The sequence below is a fragment of the Homarus americanus genome, unplaced genomic scaffold (assembly GCF_018991925.1).
Source record: "Homarus americanus isolate GMGI-L3 unplaced genomic scaffold, GMGI_Hamer_2.0 scaffold56333, whole genome shotgun sequence".
In the NCBI taxonomy this organism is placed as follows: Eukaryota; Metazoa; Arthropoda; class Malacostraca; order Decapoda; family Nephropidae; genus Homarus; species Homarus americanus.
In genome coordinates this window covers 2,011,984-2,024,855 of record NW_024734940.1, presented here as the reverse complement: position 1 = coordinate 2,024,855, position 12,872 = coordinate 2,011,984, and the positions used below count along the sequence as shown (strand labels likewise).

Below are 12,872 nucleotides of genomic sequence, written 5' to 3'. Positions count from 1 at the left end.
GTTTCCGCCATCAAAATTTTTATTTATTTATTTTTTTGTGTGTTCCAATAAAATACGTTAAGAATTAAAAACTCGCGAAATTTGGGAAGCTACTATACGACATTTAACCCTTCAATATGTCTTCAAAGAGACCATGACGCAGAGAAAGTGGTGCTAGTGCTTCCAGGCATAAGCACAAGTCACTATCTATCCAGAAAAAAGGGTGAATTTCCATGGTCCGGCACCGGTCAGGTCCCGAGGTTGCCGGACTAGAGACGTACAACCTGTATTTGGTGTTTTACCCATAATAGAATTTGAGCTAAACCCTGGCTTAATGTTGGCCTGTGACAAGACACATAAGCTAGACTAAGATAGCCTTATTCTGGGCCACTTCAAATAAATTTCTTATTGATAGCATAACCTTGCCTAACCTAAATGACATCATTTCTCTTAAATTACTGATTTAGCCTAGATCATGGTGTTTTCCTTTCAATGTTTGGGTAATTTGGTCTGAATCATCTTCAAGTTCATAAAAAAAAAAATTAAATCCTGAAACTATATTGCATTAGCCATAAAGTTTCTAGAATTGATACTCTACCCTAGGATACTGTTGATGGAAAGACTGGAAGTAGGCCTAAGGTAGCTGCTAGACAAAGTGTCTCACTGACAGCCTGACACTCACAAATATTGCCATGTACATATTCTCTAACCTAACCTAACATACCATAACATGACCTCACTAAACCAAACATAATCTAACCTCTAACCTATTGGTATTATTTCCTATGTGATTATTCTTCATGTTCTAACTAATTTAACTTGGCCCCCAAGTTTAAACATTTATTTGACTAATACTGAAAAAGCTTAATCAAGTTAATTGCAATCCATATTTTATGCCTAATATCATTGAATTTTGGCTAGCCTATGGACATTTAGAGCCTTTCATGTTATTATAAGCCATATACATAAGAAAACAGGCTAAGGCTATTGGTTGAATATTAGAAAAACAAGGTGAAGTCTTGGCATGAATGTTCACTTGACCTCATATTTGGCTTTCATTACTGAGGGATATTTATGGCTATACAACATAAAAGTAAGGTCTATCTGCAAGTGACAAATAGGAACACTCAAGCCTCTTATTATCGTACAAAAAAATGTACGAAAAAGACAAAGTGAAATATTATATTTCAGTATGTTGATGTACAAAACATTTTATTCATTATTCTATGATAAAACAAGTCTAACAAGCATTATTACAACATATATTATTATTATTTTTTATACAATAGGGAATTAGTGAATACTACATCCGGGTTGAGAGTGTTACAGCGCCTCAGGAGGTCGTGTAAGTTATGCGCTAGATTATGAGCTCACTTACGGAGTTAGATGTCAAATATTTGTTTTGAGTATACCATCTGTGTTTTGAGTATACCGATCAGAGACTGTAAGTCCAGTTACGGGGTAAACAATGACATACAGTCCCATAAATGTTTTTGGGTATCCGGCCCGGTATACAACAAATATACAGTACAGGTATACAACAAATATACAGTACAGGTACAGTATACAACAAATATACAGTACAGGTACAGTATACAACAAATATACAGTACAGGTATACAACAAATATACAGTACAGGTATACAACAAATATACAGTACAGGTATACAACAAATATACAGTTCAGGTATACAACAAATATACAGTACAGGTATACAACAAATATACAGTACAGGTATACAACAAATATACAGTACAGGTATACAACAAATATACAGTTCAGGTATACAACAAATATACAGTACAGGTATACAACAAATATACAGTTCAGGTATACAACAAATATACAGTTCAGGTATACAACAAATATACAGTACAGGTATACAACAAATATACAGTTCAGGTATACAACAAATATACAGTTCAGGTATACACACAATAGTAAACAGCATGTCACTTCGACCGAGGATAAACAACAATTGGTTTTCTTTTGGAAATAAATAATCCATTACTTACACTTGAAATAATTCTTACCAACATGCAAGACCATACAGTTTTCCAGCTAATTTCTCTGTAAGATCTATCCCTACAACTTTCATGTAAGATTCTACTCACCAGTGTGTACAGACATATGTCTCTTAAGATGGCTCTTTCTGCAATAACTTTTACCACACTCTTCACACTTAAAATTCTTCTCACCAGTGTGTACAACCATATGGATCTTCAATTGGCTCTTTGTGGAATAACATTTGCCACACTCTTCACATCTAAAATTTGCACCAGTGTGTACAAACATATGCTGCTTCAGTTCGTCCTTTCTGAGAAAACTTTTACCACACTCTTCACACTTAAAATTCTTCTTACAAGTGTGTACAACCATATGCTGCTTCAGATGGCTCTTTCTGGAATAACATTTACCACACTCTACACACTTAAAATTCTTCTCACAAGTGTGTACAATCATATGCTGCTTCAGAAGGCTCTTTCTGGAATAACATTTACCACACTCTTCACACTTAAAATTCTTCTCACCAGTGTGTACAACCATATGGCTCTTGAGATGGCTGTTTCTGGAATAACTTTTACCACATTCTTCACACTTAAAATTCTTCTCACCACTGTGTACAACCATGTGGCTCTTCAGATGGCTCTTTGTGGAATAACATTTACCACACTCTTCACACTTAAAATTCTTCTCACAAGTGTGTACAACCATATGCTGCTTCAGAAGGCTCTTTCTGGAATAACATTTACCACAATCTTCACACTTAAAATTCTTCTCACCAGTGTGTACAACCATATGGCTCTTGAGATGGCTCTTTCTGGAATAACTTTTACCACACTCTTCACACTTAAAAATTTTCTCACAAGTGTGTACAACCATATGCTGCTTTAGCTGTTCCTTTTTGTTATAACTTTTACCACTTTCTAGACATTTACGAGTTTTCTCATCAACAGTGCGTGTTGTGTCACATCATTGTTACTGTTAAAACTTTTTCAAAGCTCTTCACACTTAATATCTTTCTCATCAACAGTCGCATGTTGTGCCGTATAGTTATATTAAAACTCTCATCAAACTCTTCATAATATCTTTCTCATCAACGGTCACATGTTTGTGTCACATCATAATTACTGTTAAAACTTTCATCAAACTCTTCACACTTAATATCTTTCTCATCAACAGTCACATGTTGTGTCACATCATAGTTACTGTTAAAACTCTCATCAAACTCTTCACACTTAATATCTTTCTCATCAACAGTCACATGTTGTGTCACATCATAGTTACTGTTAAAACTCTCATCAACTTCTTCATACTTAATATCTATCTCATCAATGTGTTCAGCCATACAGGTATGCATCTTCAAAGATTCATTACTGTAAAATAATTCACCACACTGTACACACTCATAATTATTTTGGCCACCATGTCCATCCATTTCATTCATAAACTGGGCCATCTTTTACACACTTTACAACACTCCATACAAGAAAATACTTCCTTCAGTGTTCACAGCTAAATTGGCATAAATAATTCTGCACATGTGTGTGGTTCTTGAGCTCACTATTGTATGAGAAATATTTACCACAAGTGAACTTTATCTCACCAGTATACAAACACAGCAGACAAGCACTTGTCACATTTATATATTGGAACTTTTATCAGCAGTGTACACAAGCACAAGAGTCACAAGGTAAATGTTTAGGTAGAAACATTGCAACACTCATCATACTGTAGTTAAACAATATATAACACAGTGCAACACTTAGCTGACATTTTCAGGAGAAAGATCCACTCGTGTGAACGTTCTTTTTATTCTCACTGTTTCCTAGAATGCGAACTTGACTTTCATATTTGTAACTTAAGACTTGAAGAGTTGACAATTTACCTTAATCTTGCTTGCAATGTTCTCTAGAAGATGTTCACTAATCCTCATACTGTATCGACTTATTGTACAGTTGTGAGGAATTGTTCTGCCTCTTGTTTTATAGAGCTTTAATTCTTGGTTGTGGTGGGAGATGTTTGTGTGGGATGGCCTCCTGATGCTACCATAATATTTCTTTCTTACATCTGTCCAATCACACCTTTGTCTGAAATAAAGTGAACATTATTACAATGTTGAAGATTTCAGAATTCAATAGCTGATGAAAATCTTACTGATAGATATTTACCCAAGGAGACAGCTTGTTTTGGCTCTGTACTGTACTCAAATAGCCTTACTTCCCTAACTAAGTCAACATAGTACTCACTAACTGCTGGAATGGCTTAGGATGTTGTGGGTACTAACGACCAACCCTTAAGACTGAAGGTAAACCCTGTATCCTCTCAGCTGCTTCACGTTTTTCATCAGAATGTGGAAACAATTTTAAAATGTGCATCTTGCAGGAGCTAACTTGTGTCAATCTAAGTGTCAAGATATTGGGAGGAAAAAATTACTATACACAAATAACAACGAATTCCACAGAACTGTTCAGCAAGTGAAGTAAGTGTGAAGTCACAACATCAGATTGTTATAAATTTCTGTACAAAATAGCAAATAAATAATTCTTACTTATAAAGAATAATATTAACTTCATTACCTATGTGACTCAGTCATTATTAATAACTAATACTGCATGTACAAAAAAGGTAATACAGTACAGTATTGCAATACACAGCCTTCACAATAGGTTAAGACAGGTTTGGTTGGTTTGCTAGATTGTAACAGCACCTTTGCTTAATATAAATATACCCCTAACTCCAAGTTATTTATCAAATTATTCAACAAGTGATTCACCATATTGTTTATGACTAGATCACTGAGGTTGTATCTGTCGTAAGGCTCAAGCCAGGGTCTGCTAATTCAGTATAAACACTGCTCGCTCGCTACCACTCTCTCATACCCCAGAGAGGGGCAGTTCTCTCCATACCACTAGACAGGAAAGTTTACACTTAACAGAAGTGTTATCTCAAAGTGATATACACAACACTTCCCTAGAGATAATTCACAATATATTCTCTCAGATTATATCTGTGTATATACCTGCTTTCAGGAATAAAACAGAAAATGCCAAGAAGTGTTTACATCAAGACCTGCCACTTAAAAGTTTCAGAACTTAATTAAAACAATTAGTGTGATATCAAAACAGCTGTCAACTGTTCCACGTATATATTTGAAACTCACTTCCTCAACAAATTTGTATTCTTTGTATTAAAACAAACAAACCAGTTAAAATACCATTACACATCACCCACATACTTCAAAGTGCTGTTTTCACCTTGTAAATGTTCATTAATTATCTGGAGTTTAGACCAGGGAAGTGTCAGTGTGTACCTGGGTACAGTACTTGGATGAATCAATAAACCTTTGCTGACTGAACACAATGATCTGGTTCTCCATGATGTGTCATCATCCCAGAATGTAGGAAAAAAAATCACAAACCTTAACATTATTTATGCTATTTAAAAGATGTGTTTATATCCCCTGACTTTTTCTAACCCCAATTGTGACTTTCTTTCCAGACACCTGAGCTCATCCCTCCCCCTAACCAAAAGATGTCCTCATTAGTGAGGAACAACTCTCCTGGCACTGAAACTTTGGATGATAAAGTACATCCTCTCGAGAGGAAGTTAGTTGACTCAATATAAAAACATCTCTGACATAAGCAAGAAAAATCTACTACATCAATATTCAGAGAAGAAAATAACCTCTTGAGATTTAGTAACATGAAGCAAATTTATAACAAACTTCACAAACTTACCAAAGTCTTGTCCTCAACCATAAGATAAAATAAAGTTTGATCCACAAGTAAGTAAGATGAGAATTAAGTGAGACAGTACAAACCCCAGTAGGAACCAGGTCCTCCTGTAATATAAAAACAATTAAATGAGATAAACAACATAAAGTGTGAGCAGGTCTTAATTAACCTCAATATTCATGTTTTAATAATACACAGAGACAATGTTACCATCACTTCCCTCTTATATTCTTAAGGCCTTCAAAGCACTGGAATATCACTTAACATTTATAATTTTCACCCCACAAAACAACCACGTGGACAGTGACCTAACACAAATGTAGAAAGCTCCCATGTATACTGTGCACGAAATGACCATATATATTTATGGACACAGGTCACTCAAAGTTATAAATATATGACAAAATAATTAGTGATAGGTGGTCCATTGTTATTGAAACAAAGCTTAACAAAAAATAAACTTGATTATTCCTTATCTTACATATTTATATTGATACACCCCATTTAGTAACCACTAACAGACGCTGGTATGTGTGACAAATTGCAAGTTATTATTTACACGAATAGAAATGACATACAGTATACTGTATACAGACGACTCGAGAAATATTGTGTTACCATACATGAACATTAATTATTTAATAAAGAAAACAATTAAAACATTTGGTAAATAAACAAAATACAGAACAAAGTAAAGGTGATTTGGCACCAGTGCATAAATCATCGAGCAGTGAGATGATTGTAGGCGTATTAACAATGTTTTTAGGTTTTATTTTCGTTTTCAATAAATTATCTTTGTGTTTGTTATTATTTTCTATCCCAAGCAACAGTTACTTTCAAGTATATAATGATGGGAATGAAAGCGATGACTAAACGGGCAGACCCCATTTATATATATCATGGGCTTATGCTGATATTGCAGGAGTCGTAGACCCTCAGCAATTTGGCAACATGAAAACTTCCTCCACCACTCACTGTCTTGTCAGCTTTCTCGATTACATATACCGCCATCTCGAGAAACGAAAAACGTCTGTAGCTGTCGCCTTCATTGATTTCACTAAAGCGTTCGACCTAGTCGACCACAATATAATCATAAACAAAGCTATTGACCTCGGGCTTCGGAGAAGTCTCATACCATAGCTTACAGACTTCCTCAGTGACCGACGCCAAGCTGTACGCTTCCGAGGGGCTGTCTCCACCTTTCAGTCACTCACCTGTGGCGTCCCCCAAGGCACCAAGATGGGACCACTCTGCTTCCTTATGCTCATCAATGATGCCCTAAGAGAAACCCCTGCTCGCTGGAAATATGTCGACGACTCCACCATTGGGATCAGCGTCAACAATTCTGCTCCCAACTATACCGCCCTTCAGGATTTATTGAACAGTCTCCAAAACTGGGCCACCAACAACCATGTCACCATCAACCATACCAAGACCATGGTTATGCACATCAACCTCTCCTCCGACATTGTCCCACCTCCTTCCATTACCCTAGGTCCGAACACACTCCAGGTTGTAGATTCCACGAAGCTCCTCGGCGTCACCATAGACAACAAACTAAATTGGAAACCACACGTCAGTGAAGTTGTCAAATCCTCCAGTTTCCGTCTCCACCTGCTCCGCCGACTCAAGTCCCTCGGAGTTCCTGCACACGAGCTCCTCAGTGTATACACAACATTCATACTTCCCAAGCTCACCTATGCCTCCCCCACCTGGTCTTCCTCCCTAAATGCCACACAACGTAAACACCTAGAAAAAGTGCAAAAGAGGGCATGCAAGATTATTCTCTCCCCTTCCTACTCCACATATCAAGAAGCGCTCAACACACTGACCCTTTCGACTCTCACTGACCATCACCACGACCTCATCTGCAAATTTGGTAAGAAGCTTCTACACCATCCCCGACACCGGCTCCTACTACCACCTGAGATCCCTGTCCGAGAATTGCTGTTCGACACCACAACCGCATCCAGCCCATACGTGCACGAACTGATCGCTATAAGAACAGCCCAGTCCCAACCATTGTAAAAATTATCAATAACTTGTAATAAATCAGTGTATTCACTCCCGGTAAACACTGCTCCTTGCACTGTCACTATGTTGAAATGAACTGTAGTTTGAGCTTTTCCCCATCTAGTTATTATATGTCTTATTTGTGTCACTTATGTTACTTGTATATTATTTGTAATTCGTAACCCATTCCCCAAATATGTAACTGTAAATTTTCAGCCTTCTGGCTGCCAAGCTCTTTCAATAAACCGTTAATTATTATTATTATTATTATAAATTCATAATAATGCTTATAAAATGGAAATAAATTCTTTTAATAATTTAAGAAAATTAGTGGGATCAGTGGAATCACTGCAATGAATATGCCTGAGTTCATATATTTGTTCTTAGGAACAGAATAGCTTCAGTCGGAGTCGGAGTCGGAGTCTGGACAATTTTACCGACTCCGACTCCGACTCCACAAGCCGAAATTTCCTCCGACTCGACTCGACTCCACAGCCCTGCTTTCAACAGTGTACCCCACGAAAGGATGAAAATCAAACTGGAAAGGCACGAAATTCAGGGAAATGTCCAAGCGTGGATAGAAGACTTTCTACATGACCTAAAGCAGTGTGCGGTGATTAATGGCACGAAATCATCATCCGTAACTGTCACTAGCGGGGTACCACAGGGCAGTATATTGGGCCCGCTGTTGTTTGTTTGTTTCATAAATGACATGCCTGACGTTGTACACTCCTCCATACAAATGTTCGCTGATGACGCCAAGTTATTTCGGGAAATCAAGAACCAAGTGGACTGTGAAGAGCTGCAGAAGGATCTCTGAGGGCTCCAAGAATGGTCGAAGAAATGGCATCTGAGATTCAATGTCACAAAGTGTAAGAGGATGCACCTGGGGCATACCAACGGTAAGGAGGAGTATCATATGTCCCAATGGGATGAAAAAACTGCACTATTTTAGACAATGTGAGAAGGACCTAGGTGTGTATGTTGACAATGAGCTGAAGTTCTCGGGCCATTGCAAGAAGAAGGTCCCCGAGATATGCTGGGGATTGTCAGTTGGTTGAAAATGTTCAGAGGAGGGCCACCAGACTGGTGCCTGCACATCGGCACCTCAACTACCCTGAGAGATTGGAGCGCCTGAACTTGCCTAACTTATACTATAGACGGGCAAGGGGTGACCTAATTGAGGTGTATAAGCATCTCAAGGGGCACGACTCAGTCGAGTGTCCTTACTTGGAGCTGGTGGACGCTCGCCCCACAAGGGGTCACAGCTCAAGATTGAAAAAGCTGCAAGTCCAGAAAACTGTGAGGGCAAACTTTTTCGGAGTGAGAGTTGTGAACTCTTGGAACAATCTACCAGAGTGTTGTGACAGCACCGAGTGTGTGCTCTTTCAAGACAAGACTTGACCAACACTGGAGCAGGTTCAGGTACATTCAGGAGTCAGTGCATGCCCCAGGCTTGCCAACAGTGCATAACAGAGACGTGACCGATCGCCCAAGCGGCTAACAAGCCGATCATATGGTGAAAAGGATAAAAGAAAAGGAAAAGTAATCACAGACGTGACCAATTGCTCAAGCGGCTAACTAGCCGATCAGTGGAGAAGAGGATAAAAGTTAATAACTTAAAAAATTTTTTGACTCAATAAACAGACTTGAAATACAGTTTCTCACATCCACAAAGTTTTCATTGAGGCGGTTTATCATCTTGGACTTCTCACGCTAGGAATAGATGAACGGACCACATCGAGCAGGAGGAAAGGTTGGTTTGACCTTATTACAAAGATTCATGTCACACTCGCGTGACTCAACACCATCAAGGGAGGCCCGAGGGAACTGGGAATATTCCCAGGAACCCTATGCAAGGCGAAACGGTCCTTATGGGAACCAAACCAAGCCAAGGACTGTCTGTTTCTATACCAAGCACTCTCGTTGCCCCACATTCAACAACTCACATGGGCAAACAGCAAACTGTACTCACTTGCAACCAACCCATACTTTTAAATTGCAAAACACTAACATGCAAAAACATACACTACACCCTGGTCCACCAACAACCAAGACCATACAGCTAAAGGGTCTACAACCTTTTAAAGATCTCTCTGCAACACTGATGTCTGTGTCTCTCACAAACTAGTAAGAGGCATTCCTTACTCCTCTCCCACCCTACTACATATTCCAGTCCGGGGAATGAACACGTCTCCACCCACATACTTCTCAATTCAAAACATCAACTCATCGGACACAGGTTCTGAGCATTCCACCCTGAACTGTCCCCTTGTGACGGCCATCTTGCCAAGGAGGTGACAACAACTCAACTAATCTTCAGCAAGGCTGCTTACAATAATTCTAATACACCAACCCCTTAAAATAATACTCAAATGAAATACCACAACACAATGATAATACTTGATGAAACTGTTGAAAAAATTGTACTTTAAGGCTACACAGATGAATACATAAAAGGGAATATCACTGTACTTGACAAGTCCTTAAACTCTCTTTCAAGGCACAATTACATAACTCAAAAACAATGGTACCTGTTAGTAACAATCTCTGTATGGCTCAACACTGTGAACACTTCCCGAATTACACTGTACTCACAATTGCGGGTTCATACACTGTACAAGAATCTATTTTGAAAGGTTGCATCCACTTGGTGTCCACATACAGTATCACCGTAAGGTCCTCAAACACAATCAAAGGCAATACTCTGAAATTATACTGGGCATTAGATCTCACATAACAGAGCACCACAAATACCAACAATAAAGTTAGCTACTCCACACAAGGCCAAAAATGAACCACTCTGCATTTAAAATCTTAGGTTAGCACCTTCTAAAATATATCGTTAAAATCAAAAAGCATACAGCATACACAAAAATTATACAGGAATATCAATACACACACTACAAAATATTAAACGTTAGGCCATGTCCTACCTAACACATAAATATTTAATGAATGTTACAGCTACAAAGTACACATCCACTTAACCTTGGACGACTACTGTGATGAAATACTTTACCAAAACACTAATGCCATGGCCCAAACATATTCTCACTGTCTGTAAGTAATAACTGAATTAACACAGGTTGGAAAAAAAGTTTGGCAGATTATCAACACCATGAATTAATGAACATCATCTAGAATTCTAATATCACAGACCAAAGATATTCTTCGAGAAACCAAAAGTTAGGCATTCTTACTCTGAATATTTTACGATACCATACCACAGTATTGCAAGAATAATTTACTCAAAAAGTAAATCTTAGCCAATTGTTCTTACTTACCTAACTTCCAAGTAAAATATTTAACTGTAAAATGTTCTTTCAATTCTCCGCCAAAACACAAAGAAAAAATTCTGTACACTCCATCAACACTGTTTCCACAAAAACAATAAGTACCTATGGAATAATTATGTCCCTACCTAACTCGTACAGAATTCACAAAAAAATAAAAACTTATTAGCAAACTGGAATAATCACTAGATACAGAGAAATGGTTATTAGGTACCCGTACAGAGAAATGGTTATTACGAATCACAGATAAAAACTGCCCACAGCACCACGTTCATTCTTCCCAACTTGATACCATATTAAATTACATCCCTACAGCTGTCACCATTGTAGGGGCAGGGGAAAAAACCAATGAAGGGGATCTACTTCCTAAAATACCTTACTTTACTTTCTCTCTCTGTCCCACTACTTCAACAATTACTATACTTTCTGACTTTACTTCTAACCTGAGGTGGCATGACTCGAGGGTAAGACACTTGTCAACAAGGTACCTTACGTATTCCACAATCACCCATACTTGGTGTATCTTTAAACAAGACACCACACTACCCTTATACATCGTACACTGGAGTACCAACAATACACTTCCTGTTTGAAACACTTCCTGTTTGATACACTGTGAAGTACAATACAACTTCAAGTACAGTATACAAACATAATGGCATACTTTTCACAAAACCACCTAACACAGAGATCACACCTATAGTACACTGGAGCATCAACCGAACAGGTTACCTGAATATGTAGTTTGTAAATAGTAATAGGATTCTGCCACAGCCCCACTACTTAATTCCTGTAGACCTACCATGGTTACAATTCGCCAAGAACTAAGTGGCTTTCCTCATACTCTTGCTAGCTGTAAAAATACGGTCCCACTAATTACCCAAATGTACCCAAATGTAGCCACAATGAAGTCAAATGATGATCATACAAGCATAAATCGGGCTGTGAATCACTTCTCGATTAGTATTTGGTGTCACAAAGTCACAAAAAATTGGTAAACTTAATTTAATCTGAGTTAGGTTAGGTTAGGTTAGGTTAGGTACATGCACTGGATCTATTAACTCAGATTAAATTAAGTTTACCAATTTTTTGTGACTTTGACTCCAAATACTAATCGAGAAGTGATTCACAGCCCGATTTACGCTTGTATGACCATCATTTGACTTCATTGTGGCTACATTTGGGTACATTTGGGTTCATTTGGGTAATTACTCGTTCCCCCGGTACATGCACGCGATCTATTAAGTCAGATTAAATTAAGTTTTCTAATTTTTTGCGACTTTGTGACACCAAATACTAGTCGAGAAGTGATTGGCTGTCCTATTTATTCATGTAGGACCATTATTTGACTTCATTGCGGCTACATTTGGTTTCATTTGGGTAATTAGTCGGACCGGTGGTGAACTCATACAACAACACTGCATGAGTGGGTCGACATGACCAGTGAGTGACACGAATGTCGAAACATTTTAGCTAGGCTGAAGGCACATGAACACTACTTAAAACACAACACAGCTACGTTAATAGTCTCACTGCATATTCAGACAAAATACAAATTTACAACACTAAAGGACTACTGGACGTTACCTATGTACAGAGTGTGGTCGTGGCTTAGAGTGAAACCGCTAGCTCTCACAACTGTGAGTTGCCAAGGCGTCACTTACACAACACAAATGAAAAAATAGACAGAATAAGTACTCTCCACAGAGTGTTTGAAAATGAAGCTACGAACTCATATCAATCTTGTTAAGTTTCCCTCTCAAAAATAAGTAGTGACTGAGCTCTCACAGCCAAGAATAAAACTTGCGACAAATTCTTAGAACGTGAGGGGGTGGGGGTGGCTGG

The 12,872-nt window shown here is 38.1% G+C and overlaps 1 long non-coding RNA gene across 2 annotated transcripts; it reads right to left on the bottom strand.

The window, feature by feature from the left end:
* Positions 1 to 3,098: 3,098 nt before the first annotated feature.
* Positions 3,099 to 11,980, bottom strand: LOC121870589. 2 transcript variants are annotated; one of them, XR_006089728.1, is made up of 3 exons: positions 10,330 to 11,980; positions 5,722 to 5,825; positions 3,099 to 4,071 (listed from the first exon to the last, which is right to left on the bottom strand). It is a non-coding gene; the product is annotated as an uncharacterized LOC121870589 (long non-coding RNA). The 2 variants fall into 2 exon arrangements; XR_006089729.1 differs by lacking the exon at positions 5,722 to 5,825 and having other exon boundaries at positions 10,330 to 10,792; positions 11,019 to 11,980.
* Positions 11,981 to 12,872: the final 892 nt, after the last annotated feature.